General features: G+C 40.1%; 1 protein-coding gene across 50 annotated transcripts in view; it reads right to left on the bottom strand.

Moving 5' to 3' along the window:
* LOC141578987 (uncharacterized) overlaps positions 1-15,993 on the bottom strand; it is a 196,294-nt gene that overhangs the window by 73,740 nt on the left and 106,561 nt on the right. For 48 of the 50 annotated variants that reach the window (XM_074373133.1, XM_074373137.1, XM_074373213.1 and 45 more), the window contains 2 exons: positions 9,484-9,669; positions 6,793-7,016 (listed from right to left, as the gene is read on the bottom strand). The gene's annotated coding sequence lies outside the window, so the exon portion shown is untranslated. Of the gene's footprint in view, positions 1-6,792; positions 7,017-7,303; positions 7,389-9,483; positions 9,670-15,993 lie in introns of all 50 variants that reach the window. The other 2 variants (XM_074373103.1, XM_074373141.1) reach the window with 2 other exon arrangements.

Genomic DNA, 15,993 nt, shown 5'->3' with positions numbered 1-15,993 from the left:
ACGGCAGTAAAACCTCCACTTGTAAGAGGACACACAACCACTTGTCGAAGGTGATTGTAAACCACATTCTGGAGAAATTCAGAAGATTCAGGTTCCACTTCCAGATGGTGATGACAAGGAAGAACCGCTTGGATGCACGCTTCTAACTGAGTCACCGGCATTCTAACACTGCAGGGGGAAAAGGAGGCCCTCAGTCAAGAGCAGAGGTGTTCCTGTCGTGTTTCGCAGGCCGCGCCTCGGGCACACAGCGCCCTGCAGCAGCCCGGCCCCAGGCGAGGACACGCAGCGTGGCCCCCCAAAGCAGGAAGGGCACTGTGCTTGAGAAAACCCACCCCTGATGTGGGCAAGAGGGGCTGGTGTGGTTGAGTGAACCTATAAATGCCCACAGAAACACACCTGCATTCATTCAAGTGATACAACCAAAAGTAGCAGGCTATTTTGCAAAATTTCAATTGTCAGTGGAAATTTTACCATTCCTTTCTGCTTGTCCCCTGCACTCTGAGACAGGCTCAGGCTCTCTCACACCTGCAGTTCTGATGCAATAGTTGTGAAGTCATTTTACTTTGCTGCGATTGTCCTCGCTTCCCGTATCACTCTGTCTGTCCTCTCTTAACACAGTCAGATGTCTCTCCCTGAGTTCCTTGCTCCTGCTCCTCAGATCCTGAGATAAAGGGCAAGTGAAGACACATGACCAGAAAAGGCACTGTGGACTTGAACAAAGTCCTCAGTGACCCCCTAGGCGAGTGCTGCCTACCTGTCAACTTCAGTTCTCAAGGTTCTGCCCAGGGTGACATCCAGCCAGGAGAGTGGCCCAGGCCAATTAAAAGCTGTGTGGCTTGGGTGCGGGGACAGGTGCAGGAGCTGTTTCTGGAGCCGGGCCCCTCCACACCTCTGCTCCCCTCTCTCCCTAGGCCCAGCTGCCAAGCCCCCAGCCTCCCTGATATTCTGCATTTCTCTTCTACTCTACTCCAAACAATTTTCCTCTTCCTTTTTTCCCAAATTATCCCCAGCTGGAGTGATTTTTCAATCACAGTATCTGAAAAAATTTCCTGCAGCCGAAAAAGAGGTCTCCAGAGGTCAATGCCCATACGCTGTTTCCTGAATAGAGCCCCAGGCTGGGGGGACCCTCACCAACACTCCTGGGGGCATTAGACATGTTGCGGGGTCAACCACCCTCAACAAGAGTTTGCTGAGACCCCAAAGCCCGCACAGCATCCCTGCTCACAAAAATGTAGTCAGCCCACTTATCAGTTATTAAGAAGCAAAAATACAAAATTGCTTATGTTTCTTACTAAAATTATTTATGAGACGGAAAAAGAAATTGTAATAGGAAAGAAGAAATCTGACTCCGTGTTGGATCTGTTCCTTTGGCTTTAATCCTTTGCCCTGTTTTCTAGGCTCAGACTAGTTAGCTCTACACCTTTTTGAAAGAAAGTTTACTTTAGCCTGAAATATACAGGAGAGCCTATTCTCTGGGCTCTGATCTTTAAGGATGTTAGCTCTTCTGCACTTATGTAGAGAGTTTCAAGTTGCAAAATAAAGAATAACCTTATTTTTGTTGAAGGTTTTACAGGGGCACCATGATTTCACCCACATGGACAGCTGCAAGGACAAAGGACACCAAGGACAAACAATTCGTACAGCAAGAAGTTTGCAACAACCAACCACACCCCCTCCCCTTTGCAGTATAAAAGGAGCATGAATTCTGACTTGGGGAAGAGGGTTCTCCAGGAAATCAGTCTGACATCTTCTGGGTCTGCCAGCTTTTCAGATAAAGTCACTATTCCTTGCCCCAACACCTCATCTCCCAGTTTATTGGCCTGTCATGCGGCAAGTAGAATGAGTTTGGACTCGGTAACAAAATACATTGGCGTTAGTATGTCTCCACTTCTTCCTCATTTCCAATATGTAGCATGCACATCATTTATGATCTAGTGAAAATAATTCATCAAAGACAACAATAATAAGAAACTCACCTAGCTATCAACACTGAAGTCACAACCTATTAATTTTACATGCCATTTAACAACAAAACCAAAAAACTTAATATAAAGGCTTGATTCCATGGAAATAAAATTATTTCTAGTCCTACAAAACTTTTTCTTTTCTATTTTCTTTTCTTTTCATTATTGAAAGGAAAATAAAAATCAAATCATTTTATTTCACGTATTTTTGTTATAGCTACATATTTTAAATACTACAAAGAGATTTAAATTGCAACACAAAAAGTTCACATATTAGTATAAATATATATATACAATCAATGGGGATTAGGAAAAGAATAGACATTTACTAAAAACCCACTGCACATCCAGTCTTTTACAAGCATATCCTGGAATATAAGCTCTATGATCCAGGGGTCCCCCACCCCCATTCTCATTGCCAACTCCCTTAGTAATCAACTACCAAGGCACCAGCATAGAACCACGCAATCAGTATTTTAGGTATAAGTGAGGCAATTAGCTCATTCAATTCTAAAACAAAAACCCTAAAATAAATACTGAACTTATTTACAGATTAAGAAAATTGGACACAAAAAGGTAAACTTTCTTCCTCAACGTCACGAAGCTATTAACTGGTAAAGGCAAGATTTGAACTCGTCTGCCTGATTCTAAAAACTAAGGTGGAAATCCCATTCCACTTGTGATGGTCCAGCAGCACAAACTATCACCATATCTTTGTTCAGATCAAGCCTTAGACAGCCTGAGACAGCACCCCTTTCCTATGGAATTCGAGGGCAAATGATAAAAATAAGGGTTTTATATCCAGCAGTTTTCTTAGGTCTCATTTACATAAAGTGTCAGCAGGTCAGCAGAAAAACTCTGGGCAATGTGAGTGGGTCCAGAGCTTTTTGCTGATAAGAAACTCAATCTATCAGGATAGAGAGACATTCCCATGAGAGGCCACATGGACATAAACTAAAGGCAGCTAAGCAATGAAAACTAGCAAGACCCTGGAACTCAAGCAAGAAGGATACCTGCCATCCCACACCCATTTGCCTCTTCATCCATGTGGACACAATGTCAGGAGACCCAGGTTCTTGTCCAAGTTACACCATCATGGATTCTCACCCATAAAAAGTTACGACTCTATGCTGTCTTAAGTCCTTTCCAACTCAAATATGATGACACCAATATCTAAGCAGAATCTCTATGTCTCCACTTCCTCTCTACTAGTAGGAGAATAATTCTATAGCCACAGAGAAATCCAATAAAAAACCATGCATGAAGCCAGGAGAAAGTCTGCTTAAGAGACTTTGCTCTCACACTCAGTGAATGAAAACTCAGAAAAAGTGGTCCTTCTCCCTCAGGAATTGAGAGGTAGCCAGATGTGTGTGTGTGTGTGTGTAAATCAAATACAGTCAAGTCTGGGATGTGAACAGATTTTTTTATGTCACTGTCATTTCTAGGGAATGAGCCAACTTTTAAAGTAATTTGAATCTAGTGTTCTGAGAGAGTCTCAGGATCTTTTGGTGGAGGAAGGGAAAGGAAAGGAGGAGAGGTAATGAAGCAAAGGAGTAAGTATACTGCTAGGGAAAGGCGAAACATTAATTTTGTTCCTACTGGCATAACATACAAATTAGGAACTGTCTTTCTCCCGATGTCTTGTCGAGCACTGAGTTGCAGAAGAAGCGACAGCCTATTTCTCACTGAGCTTGTGACTATACGTGACATCTTGTAGACACAGATAATATACCCTGAACAAATGCTAGCAGCAGGTTGTAATTCTCCTGTTTTGAGAGACAAGAAAACAGGAGTTCAAAGCGGGTAGATAACTTGACAAAAGTCAGAGGACCAGTAAACAAGAGAGGATGAATTCAAACTCAGATCTGAATGCAGAGTCTGATCTTCCCACTCCCAGGACTGGAAAATCCTTAACACACAGACTCCCCAGCTCCCCTGCAGTGTTCCTGGCACCAAGCATTTCCCATGGCAGAGGTCTCCAGTTCTCACAGACACAGCGCTCTGTGCAGCCAATGACCTTCATCGGATCTTGATCACCTACCTGCCACGCCCACAAGGCTTCACCATACAGGCAGGAAAGCTGGCTTTCAAGTGCATACGAAGCCACCCCCTGTCTAACCTGGGTTCTTCTGGGGCTTCTCCAGCCTAAAGGCAGCCATGAAACTGCTCACAGTTTGTACATGAGCCACACTACCTCTCTCCATCTGTCTCCCCACCTATACTACTTAGCTATGACCATTTTGAGAATCTTGGAAACAAATTTTTAAAAACACAAAAGAAAGGATTCTGTAACAAGTACTTAATACTTACAATTTTAAATGACAAGTTACAAAGAGAGTATTTACAAACCGAATCTGCCTTCCTACGTGTCAGTTTGAACAGTTAAAATATATAATAGCAAAAAATTTTCACTTACAAAATTAACAAAAACATCAACAATAATCTGGAATAAACTCTAAAACAATGCCCATATTTTACATGGAGAAAGTACAGGACTGTACTGAGTGGTAAAGTAAGAGGTGTGAATGTAGAGACATCAACATATTGTATGGAGGAAAGTAGTTTTGTAAAGATGTACGTTCTCCGAAATATAATTCACAACTTACTGAAAAATCCCATGACAACTCTTATCTGTTTTTTTTTTTTAACTTGAAAAAAGTATTTTAGTATTCTTCAGGAATAATAAAGTCATAATACTAGCCAAGAAAATTAGGGATGGAAAAAAGAATCTAAAAAAATCGCATTGTCAGATATTAAATAAATTTTTACAATATGTTAGATATAGCACTGGAATAAGAAAGTAAGATTGACAGAAATAAACCATGAGCTCAAAAAGAGACTCTAGTATACATAAGTATTTTTTACAGGTGGGATTTCAAATCAAAGAGCCAAGTATGAACTCAATAATTGTCTTGGGACAATCAGAGAATCACCTGGAAAAAACAAATTCTATTCCAGTCATAATGACCACAAGAAAATTTACAGATAGTGATGTAAATATTAGAAAGTACTAATAACAGCAAATATAAATCTTTGCTCATATTAATTCAACTTCTCCTCTCTATAACAAGTACTATTATCATCTCCATCTTAGAGATTAGAAAAACCTACAGAAGAGATATATACCATTATAAGAAAGTATTTCTAAGAATAAAATCAAGGATAAAACCCAAAGAGAAGACATTTACTATCTTAAGATTATTTTGGGCCACAACAAAAATAAACCTACTGAACAAAATGAAAGGCAAGATATGACAAGTAAAAGCTCTGTGATACATGTTGATGAAGACAAGGGGTTAATGTTCATAACATACAAAGAGCTGTCACAAAGCAACAAGAAGCTCCCTCACTTAAATGTGTGCAAAGGACAAAAGGGATCATTCACTTTTTAAAAGTCAGATGGCTAATGAGTGAAAAATGCTCAATACCTCTCTGATCATCAAGTGCAAACTAAAACAAAGAAAAAGCACTTTTGCTCATCATATTGGCAAATGTTTTTAAAAGATATTCTAGCTAGTGTCCATCTTTGAGAGAACAAACTGTTAGCGAACTTTTTGGAGGACGACATATCAATGGATATGTAAACTCTGAAAAACGTGTGTACACACACACTGAACTCCACTTTTAGGAATCGTTTCACTTAGAAAAAAAAATCAGTTCAAAAACATGTACTCATCAGAGCATTTACACAGCACTTTTTACAATGGTGGGAAGAAAAGCTGAAGTGAAATCATATCCAGCGATAGACAATTGGTTACATAAGTTATTCTACATCTTTTCATTCCCCACAGGAGAAGGAATTTCTAGAGTCACTTGAAAGCAGCCTGTGATGTATGTAATTGTCACATCCAGGGACTGAATTTCCAGAAACCTTAACTAAAGGAATACTCATTCAAGGTCACCGGAATGTTTGTAAAAAGAAGGATGCCAGTCAAACATCCTTTCTGACAGTGGAAAATGGAGAAAACTTAAGTATCCACCATCAAGACAATGATGCCGTAAATCAAGGCGAGCTGTAGGCACTAAGTGGCCAGCGTTTCGGCGTGGTCCAAGGCCTTGTCCACAGTACTCTCCCACCGAAAGTGTCCTTGCACAAGAGACCAAACCTACATATCAGGAGACCCCACTACTCTATCTGAAAGGACCGGGTGAGTCTGGAGTGGGAGGAAGCCTATGATATACCTCTGAGTGAATAAACTGAGCTGCAGAAAACATATAGTATGGCCTTATTTTTCAATAAAGCATATATACACACACATATAGATAGATTTCTGATATACGTGTATTTATGAATGTGTATATATATATGACATAGGCATAAAGGTCATGACATATATACACCACATTTTCAGCAGTTTTTACTCTCAGGAAAAAAGGGGAATGGATGTAGGGGCTTTTTGGTACCACCACAGTTCTCTTTTCAGTACTTCAGTTAAGTACACTTGGAATTTCAAAGTTTATTTAAGTCCGAACTAAAATGGAAGATGCCTCCACAAGACAGAATGCTATACTGGTCATTAAAAATTATGCTAGGGGGGATAGAATATTGTAGAAAAACGTGAAATAAGCACAATGGAAAATGGAGGTCTCCACACAGAAAAAGGCACAGAGTGCTTGCTGGTTTTTATGACAGAGGAGATACACAATGATGAAAAGAACAGAAAATAGATGTTAAAGTGTTAATTATTATCTCTGAGTAGTGGGATCAGGATAGAATCTTTTGCCACTTTTTTCAGACTTTTATATTAAATACACATTATTTTTCATCTAAAAAAAGCATTTTTAGATGTCTAGTACCACACATTGAAAAAAATACACGAGTACTTACAGAAACAATAACTAGGAGACACGGCAGCAGCGCCACACAATGTAGAACGGGCGATCCTGATTAAAACCACGCAGTTACATAAGGATCCACAAAGTGAGAGCACCTGCTGTAACAGGGCGTGGCCGCCTTCTATTTGCCAGTTGTGTCTTCAGGGCTGAGGCAGTTCTGAGCATGGCCAGTGTCAGTGCTGGTGTCTGGATGGATGCCAATGGAGGTGAGGGCACCTGCAAGCCGAGAGGAAGAACAGAAATCATCCTCTGCTTTTTCTGTCTTGTTTCTCTGTTACTTTTAAATAGAGGCATAAATAAGATAAACTAAATCTTCCCTACTGAAATTTCAGTAATGAAACCGTTTTCAAAGTGTTCACAAATTATATTCTGACTATAACTGTCTTTTCAACAAAGCATCATATTTATTAAATGTTAGTTAACACAGTTAATTAACTACCTGTTAAAACCTATTAAAGAACATGAAATGCACTACGTGAAAGCACCACGCCTGCAGTAACTACCTTAGATGTCTTCACGGCAGTGCAGTCAGCCCCCACCATCTCGTAGCCCTGAGCTCCTGATGCTGGTAAGAGAACACGCTGCCGCCTCAGATGGAGAGAAACGGTGAAAGTGTTTTCTGAAATCTACAGCACTGACAAAACATAACTGACAAATCCCAGGCTCCTTTGAGGCTGTCATTTTATGTTTCTGAGCAACACCCATCAATGAGCAGAACCACCCCATTTCCGAGCCATGGGACTCACGTGGGAAGCAGTTTTGGAGAAATTTCCAGGTATAGAATGTAACCAACTATACATAGAACTCTGAAAAAATAAAAGATTCAATACCCTGATTTTGGAAGACACTCAAAATATTCTCCTAAGCCTTAGTAGCTGGAAAGGCTGGGCTTCTCCTCAGCCACTTATTTATTTCACAGCCAGTGAGCATCTCCCACAAACCCTGTTAACCTGTGTCTGCTGGGAGCCTCAGGCACACTCTTGCTGTCGATCTTATAAGTCACAGGGCAGATGTGTGTGTCTCACGCCTGCAACCCTAACACAGGCCCACCTCCTAGCCTCACAGTTTGAACTTAGCCCCATTTTCTAACCTGTTTATTTGGTATCTGTTCTTCTGTAAGCTGCCTCAAATGCTTTTTGGAACAAGTCAGAAGAATGAGTGGGTAGAGAAATGGACAGTTGGACAGGTGAGAGGTGGGCAGACAGACAGAGAGACTCCAAGAAAAGGGGAACAAAGAAAATTCCCTATGCAGAACCCTCTTCTATTCAGGGAAGAAAACCGCCACGGAGACGTGTGAAGAGGCAGCTGGCTTAGGGCTGCTTCCTGGATTCCATGAAAAGTCACACCAAGAGATGAGAGGGTAGAACTATAAATAATAAAAGAAAAAAGCATGCATGCTTGAAAAATATACCTACAATATGTACTTTCTAAAGAATAGATTCAAATCAGCAGGGCCCAATTACACAATCCTTGGGTATTTACAGAAATGAGAATCCCATCTCCAAACCACAAGGCATCCCTTAGGAGCACTGAGAGCCTTCACGGGGCGGTCATAAAGCCGTCACCGCAAAAGCTATGCTCTCCTGCACTTACGAGGAACGAGCAGCTGTGCTAGGGCTGCCCACGTGTGTCACTTACACCCCCCAGGACATCTATGGGGGGACGCCTAGCGAGCCCCGTCTCTGCAGGACAGAAAACTAGTCCGAGAGACGCTAAGCCTGCCTACAAGTTCTCCATTTCACAGGACTGGTCATTCCAGAGCAGGACTCGAACTCGGACCCACGTTTGTTATCACGGTTCTACCGTGCTTTGTGTGCTTATTTTGTGTATAATACATTTGTTTCTGGCATGAAAGGACATTTAATAAATGATCGGTTGTCTTGCCTATCTCTTTAGCTCACAATCTTTATATTTTTGAATTGTACTCTTTTCCCCTGGAGAAAGGAACGGAAAGAGCAGTGGTCAGAATGAGCTGGGGCTCAATTCTTTATGTGTTACCTCATCTCATCCAAGTCCCCAACAAGGGACAAGGATCAAATGTCCTCTTCATCTTTTAAAGAGAGGTCTCAAGTGATGGTGACTTACTCAACTCCAAAACCAAGTCTGGGGGAAAGGCACATGGAGCAACCAGAGCAGTATCATGTATAGGAAGGTGAAAAGAGCTCAGGGGGTCAGCCTGATTTAATTTCAATCGATAAAAGAATACCACACACTAAAAATACTAGCATGTAATGGATTGGCTCTTTCTTGACATCTAGCAAGTTTCCACAGCCCATATGTAACATTATCGTGAACTAGTGAAAGGAAGAGTCCACAGATAGGGATAATCAATGCCACAGGCAGGCTGAAACCCAGGCTGGAGGAAAGGAAGAGAAAGGGCATAGTTAAGAAAAGGGGAAAGTCTGGGAAAAAGATATCATCGCAAGGATTCTCAAGCATCATTCAGCAATCATAAACTCATTCATTCAAGAAAGAGTTACTTAGGTCCTATTTTGTGCAAGATTTTACAGAGGGCAAAGAAAGACCGCAGGGTCCATGGTAGCAGCAAGTGGCGGGGCTATAATACAGTTCTCATTCTGGTACCTTGCACATTTTTACTCAGTATAAAGGGAAAAAATAAAGTAAAATAGTACTATGTAAACTCTACACATTGTTGAAATAAAATTAAAGAAGACCTAAATACCTGGACAGACACACCACGCACATTCCTGGATCAGATGACAGTGCTCTTGGAATGTCAGTGCTCCACAGAGCGATCCATATATTCAACGTGGTCTCGATCACAATCCCAGTGGGCTCCTCTGCAGTAACTGACTAGCTGCTGCTACAATTCATATGGGAATTCGAGGGTCTCAGTAACCAAAACGTACTTGAAAAAGAACAACGTGAGAGGACTTGTAATTCTCAATTTCAAACCTTACAACTGTATCTCCAGGTGAGATTAGAGGCCATTTTAACTTATTACTGTGTTTATCCTTATTTTCTAAATTCTCTACAACGAATATACCTGTTAGAATAAGAAAAATAAAAAGTAAGGTATCTTTTAAAACATGCACAACGATTCATTCATTGGGAAAAAAAATTATTTTAACTATAAAGAGATAAACAAATATCTATTGAAAAAGGACTACTTAAAAACAAGGGTGCATTTACATTTTTCATAAATTGAAAACTGAAAAGCACAAACACATCAAGTTTCTAGGGAGATAAATACAACATATCAACACTTATTTTCAAAAATTCTAATTGAATAATGAAAACTCAAGAAAGGGAATATCGTGATTGACAGCCAACTGCAAACACATGGAGAGCAAAGGCCTAGAAATCACAGTTCCTTTAAATCTGCTACTAACTCAATAGGAGAGGAAATTCCTCCCTGAGGGGACAGTGGAATCCCATGCATAAGACAGGATACACAGTACAAACTGCACTAGAATCTGGGGTGATTTTCTTAGAACAATTCTGAAGTTACAACATTGCTGAAAAACTATAAAAACACTGACAGACAGATTAAAACACACAGTCATATATATTATATAGAAACATATGAAGTCTGCTCCCATATTACATAGAAATACAAACATATTTGTGCATTTATAGGCACTGATTACTTTATCTCAGATAGAGTATTTCAACTAAAACAAAAAATCAGTAATACACACCTCTTGTCAAATCTACTTGATAAGTTACTCTGCTATGTAACCATAATGTGTCTAAGATAGATCTAAAATTAGTGAAAAAGATCTTTGTATGGTTTCTTGAATTCTTCTCAAAATTCCAAGCTTAATTTTAAAATAGATCTGAGCAGTATTTCTATATTATCTTTTCCCTTGTGAAATGAACAACATAGTCTGTTGTCAAAATTCTGTCCTTACAATGATTCACGAGCACCGTATCCTCACAAAACTGCTGGACAGCAAGGCGCTATCCAGACACTGTGACCAAACAAATGAAACACAAGGAAGACAGTGACACTATTCTGGAGGGCATATAATCTGTGTCAACACCGGGTTTTTATTTGATTGGTTTGATTGGGTATCAAGATGAAATCAATCAAGTACTTTCTTCTTTGAGCATGCTGTAAGTCATGACTCTTTTCAGTGTCATGAGCAGGAAAGAGTTAAGCATGACTTGATTAGGTCAAATAGCAACAATCATCACCGGAGAGTGAGTAATAAAGAAGTTAAATGATAGCAATACTTCTGCCTACATGAGACCTAAAATAAATCTACACTGATATCCGAAAGGAAAATGAGGAGATGAGGTCCCCAAAGAGAAAACAAACAAACAAGAAATCAAAAACGGAAACAGTTTTTCATTAACGATTCCAGGAAGGAGTGGAGCATGTTGGTGAAAAGCACAGATGTTGGGGACAAACATGAGGGTCTGAACTCCCATAGCACTGGGTAGCTCTGACACTGATATGTCAGTGAAATTTTCTGCATCTCAGTCTCCTATCCATAGACTGGGGACAACAACCGCACCCATCTCCTAGAACGGTCCTACGAATTAAGTTATTTTATATATAAAATTTTAAATAAAATACCTCAGATTTTATATAATATCCCAAAAGCACAAGGAACAAAGAAAACAGAGATAAATTGGAGTTCATCAAAATTTAAAACTTTGCTTCAAAGGGCACCATCCAGAGACTGAAAAACCAATACACAGGAGAAAATTTTTTCAAATCATTTATCTGATTAGGAATTTGTATCTCCAAATGAAAAAAAAAAAAAACCCTACAACTCAACAATAAAAAGGCAACTCAATTAAAAGGTGAATAAAGGATCTGAAAAGGTATTTTTCAAGGAAAATATACAAATGGCCAATAAGCACAATGAAACGATGTTCAATATCATTAGCTCTAAGGGAAATCAAGTCAAAACCACTAGAAGAAACCGCTTCACACCCACAACAATAGGTTATAATAAAAAAAAAATAACAAGTACTAATGAGGACACAGATGAAGCGGAGCAGGCAGCAGTTGCTGGTGAGGACGTAACACAGCGTGGCCACTTTGGTAAACAGCCTGGCAGGTCCTCAGGGAGTTGAACATTTGGTTTCTGAATGACCCAGCAATTCTGCTGTCTGGGCACACACGTAAGAGAACTGAAAACAAATGTCCACATAAAAACTCCTAAAGGAATGTTCGCGGCGACACTACTCATCACAGCCAAAAATCAGAAACAACCCAAATGCCTATCACCTGATGAATGGGTAAACAGTGGGGCTCAGCCATACAGTGGAATATTATTCAGCAATAGCAAAGCATAGAGTACTGACACAGGCCACAACGTGGACAAACATTGAAAACGTTACTCAATGTGAAAGAAGTCAGTCACAATAGATGGTTCCACTTACATGAAGTGACTCGATTTAAATGAAATGTCCAGTACAGGCAAATCCACAGAGAGAGAAGAGTGGCTCATTGGGGCTGGGGGAGGATGGGGAAGATGGAAATATCTGCTTATGCATACGGGGCTTCCTGTTGGGGGGATGAAAATGTTCTAAGATTGAATGGGATGCACAATTCTGGGCATAGAGTAAAAACCGCTGTACATTTTAATGGGTGAATTGTATTAAAACTGTTAAGAAAAAAAGCACCTCGGGCCAGTACCTTCCCATAGTAAATGCAAATTGCAAAATTTTATTAAAGGAAGAAGAAACTGCCCTCAGCAGGAGATCAGCAAATGTGAGTTAACCGAAATTGGACAAGAGCATTTCACTTGAAACCGTTGCTGAGTGTACACGAAATATTCAGAAATAGGAAAATTAGTTTCACATCACAAAGAAGCATTCTGCTTCAAATGCAGATCAAGGATTCGGCAAGCCAAGCTGCTAGAAATGACCAGAGAAGAAACCTGGTCTGTAAAACAAGCACCAGAGCCAGCAAGGAAGTGGTGATGAGGAAAGCAGGAGGCCGAAAATCTGGAACAGTTTGCTACAAATAATTTCTCTACTGAAAATTCAAAAATAAAATGAAAGTGATGTAATGCTCTGTTGACCTCACGTGAATGGGCTTCCTTCGGTTCTCGACTGTTCTGTAACCCCGATTGAGAGACTCAGGAGAATCAGCATGGCTCCTGGGAGTCCCCAAATGACTGCCCACCAGCACGCTGACCACCATCACATCTGCCAGGGTTCAATTGCAGAGAAGAGACCTACTTCTGAAAGGAAATGTTGACAAGGGAAGGAAAGGCTGCAGTCAGTCCTGGGACAGAGGCCCTCTGAGCAGAGGTCAGAAGGCTTCAGGTGAACTGCAGTGGCCCTGGGGCAGGAAGGAACCACGGGGGAGCATATCTCAATTCTCTCCTCTCTCTCCCTCGGGTAGGAAAGATAAAGCCTGCATACTTCTCACCTGGAACTGTGGCATCTGGCTGGCAGAAGTCTTACCAGCACGGAATGATTATTCAAGACTCTGTGTAAAAAGTCAAGAAATCGAGAGGGAGTAGGGAGCCAACTCCACGAGCCTCTCAAATGCTCCCATATTTATTGTGTATATTCAAAGGAAAAATTCATCAACAGTTGTGAGATAGTAAGGAGGAACTTCGGGAAAGACGGGATGAGGCAGAGATTGTAAAATCCACATTGAGTACAAAAGATTAGTGTATCTTTAGGGAAGTCATGGGGTGAGGGGAACAAGATACATTTTTAGATATGTGAATTACAAAGCAGACCACCAGACCAGCCAGGTCCTTGTTTTGGGGATAATAGACTATCTAACAGCACACAAGCCCAGCGTTTATTGCTGAGGGCCACGGTCCTTGCTTTGCAACCAGCAGAGTGCTATCTAAAACCTCAAGTATGCAAGCAAAGCATTGTCTCTGCTTTTGAAGGCAAGGAGACTGGTGTGAGGATGCACAGGCACTTGCTTGCAAAGCAGTTTCTAAGCATATTTTTTTCTTATCAAAGTTCACAGCCGGCTGGGGTGTGCTACAGTTTGTTAAACCAATCATGGGCTTTCACATGGAACCATTATGGAGGACACCCTAGGATGACAAATCCTGCCTCTGGGTCTTTTCCTGCCATCTTCAGCCACTCTAGCTTGGTCTAGGCACATCCGTGAATAACGATCCTACAGAACCACCCACACTCTTAAATCCTGGTGCTTGAAACTTAATTTTAGCTCTACACAACTTACCGTAGAAAAGTTTCAGAAATAAAAGATATGATATCCCTTTTATATCTCATCATATTACTTACTTTTCTGATTGCTCTAAGCTGCTTCTACTTGGTAAAGCACATAATTCTACAGGTGAACTCAGTAATTTCCATTGGGCATATCTATCCATTTTGGGATCGCTAACTTCTATTGGTCAAATATCGATACACTTAATTGATTTATTTGTTTATCAATTTCAGCCGGGAGGAGAGGGAGTGTCACTCTTTTCCTCAGCCCACCCTCAACACTTTTCTCATCAACTCAGGACTCCTGAAAACAAAACAAAGTATTTGTTTCCCTTCTACTCTTTCCACAAACACAACAGGAAACATCAGCCTGGAGAAAGAATTCAACACAAATGTTAAAACAAAAACCTACAAACCTGAAGCAACTCCATCTCCGAATCATGATACACAATGAAATGATAGTAAGTGTGTCAGGCACAAAGCATGCGTGAGCCTGACCACCTCATTTCTATTCTTCAAAGGAAGGAAGGTTTTTGTATTTTTTTTATCATTCTTTGTCATTGTTTCTGATTATGCCAAAAAATAGTTTATGAAATAATTATGCACTGCAATAACAGATTTTTATTGTATCAATTATAATGGCATTCAGAGGGGATAGGAAAACCCAGCTCTGTAAAAAATGCAAAATTTCTTCCCCTGTTAAGAACACGTATACAAAATGCCACAGAGAATTCAAATTCTTGTGGAGAGGAGCAAAAGCCACAGAACAAAAGCAAAGTCATTACAATGAGTCAATTCAAAATTCACTGGACAAACATGCTCAATGCATTCAAAGAATTTTAAAGGCACACTGCAAACCATTCACTTAATTATCTGCAGGCTAGAGGAAGCATTTCCCTCTTTAAAAGACAACAGAAATCAATAGGGTGCCCCAACAAACAAGGACCAAAGAACAATCAGGTTTTTAACGGTTTTCATAAATCAGCATGTTCTAAATATCAAAATCCAGAAATTTTAAACATTCATTCAAACCACAATGAAACAAGCATTTCAAAAAAAAAAAAAAAAAAAAAACCAAAGAAACTAAGCACACAGATCATGTACATAGATTAATAAGCATGTCTTGTACCGCTGGAAGAAAGAACAGGCTATAGCCTTTTACTTGAAAAATAAAACAACTTTTAAAGATAACTGCTAAAACACATTTCACCATTCATGTTGCCTTCAAAAATCTGAGGCACTTGTATCTGATCAGAAAAGCAATTCTGAGTAATAGTATGTTACAATTCAGCGCCAGTTTGCTTTAGAATAAAAAAGAAAAGCTACTGTTCCTCAAATCCTGCACAGAGTGTGAAGTGCCTCCCGGCCACTTTCTCCTCCCGTTTTCTAAGCTCATGCTCCCCAACCCTTCTGAAATAAGTATGACAACCTCTTATTCCCAATATGCCAAATGACAAAAGAATATCAATTTATTTGTGTAAATATATGCCTACACCTTGAACTTGAGGAGAAAGGTATCAGAAGTCTATATGGAACTTATTTCTACCTTCCTGAAATCACACACACAAACGTTCACACAGACACAGACACATACCCCCTGGATTACTAGACACTTCACAAGCTTAGGAATTCCAACTTCTAGAAGATAACTTTGTAGTTAGTTTAAAATACAATTCTGTCAGCTTTTGAAAGCCTTGATCATCTGCTAAACCATCCAAATATCAAAGAGACCCAATTAGCCTTCTCTGAAGAATGTAATTTCCATTGATGGCAAAATAGACCCTAAGAAGTACTGGATCAAAGACTCGTGTTTATCACTACCTATGATCGTTTTTAAGCACATTAACAGATTCAGAAATGTATGTCTCAACAACATTTATTCTTATTGAAATAGCATACGTGTTCAATTGTTTATACACAGACTAGGTCCCATGATGGTGTTTAAGATCTATTTTGTGTATTGCAATATTTATTTTCAAGTGCAGACAAGGAGGGTGTGTATTACTCAGTTGTAGAGCACCTAATTAGCATGCACAATGTCCTGGCTTCAGTCCCCAGTACCTCC

This window comes from Camelus bactrianus, chromosome 1 (assembly GCF_048773025.1).
Source record: "Camelus bactrianus isolate YW-2024 breed Bactrian camel chromosome 1, ASM4877302v1, whole genome shotgun sequence".
Taxonomy (NCBI): Eukaryota; Metazoa; Chordata; class Mammalia; order Artiodactyla; family Camelidae; genus Camelus; species Camelus bactrianus.
Note: the sequence above shows the minus strand (reverse complement) of the source record. Positions and strands in the feature narration are given on the sequence as shown.